Source organism: Austrofundulus limnaeus, unplaced genomic scaffold (genome assembly GCF_001266775.1).
Source record: "Austrofundulus limnaeus strain Quisiro unplaced genomic scaffold, Austrofundulus_limnaeus-1.0 Scaffold2237, whole genome shotgun sequence".
Lineage (NCBI taxonomy): Eukaryota > Metazoa > Chordata > Actinopteri > Cyprinodontiformes > Rivulidae > Austrofundulus > Austrofundulus limnaeus.
Genome location: NW_013954639.1, coordinates 1 through 368, shown reverse-complemented (window position 1 = coordinate 368; position 368 = coordinate 1).

The window sequence follows — 368 nt, the reverse complement described above, 5'->3', positions numbered from 1 at the left end:
GTTTCAATTGGCTTTGATGGGTGGACTGGACAAACAGTGAGGATTCATGATTTCCCAGATGAGGAAAATTCCAGCAGTCATATAAATGGACATTAAAAAAAAGATAGCTGTAAAACACAAAATGTCACTGACTTTAATAGTTTAGGTTTTACATATTTGGTGTGCACAATGACCGTTTTGGTTACAGCTGACTCCTGAAGCCTCCTGTTTTTTCTGCCAGTGACCATCAACTTGGGTGATATTGTTGCTATCCCTCGTTGAATGAAAGAAAAACCCACAATGGTCACAGAAATAGCTAGAGTCTGATAGGGCTGTGTATTGGCAAGAATTTGGCGATACGATACATATCATGACAGAGGGGTCACGAT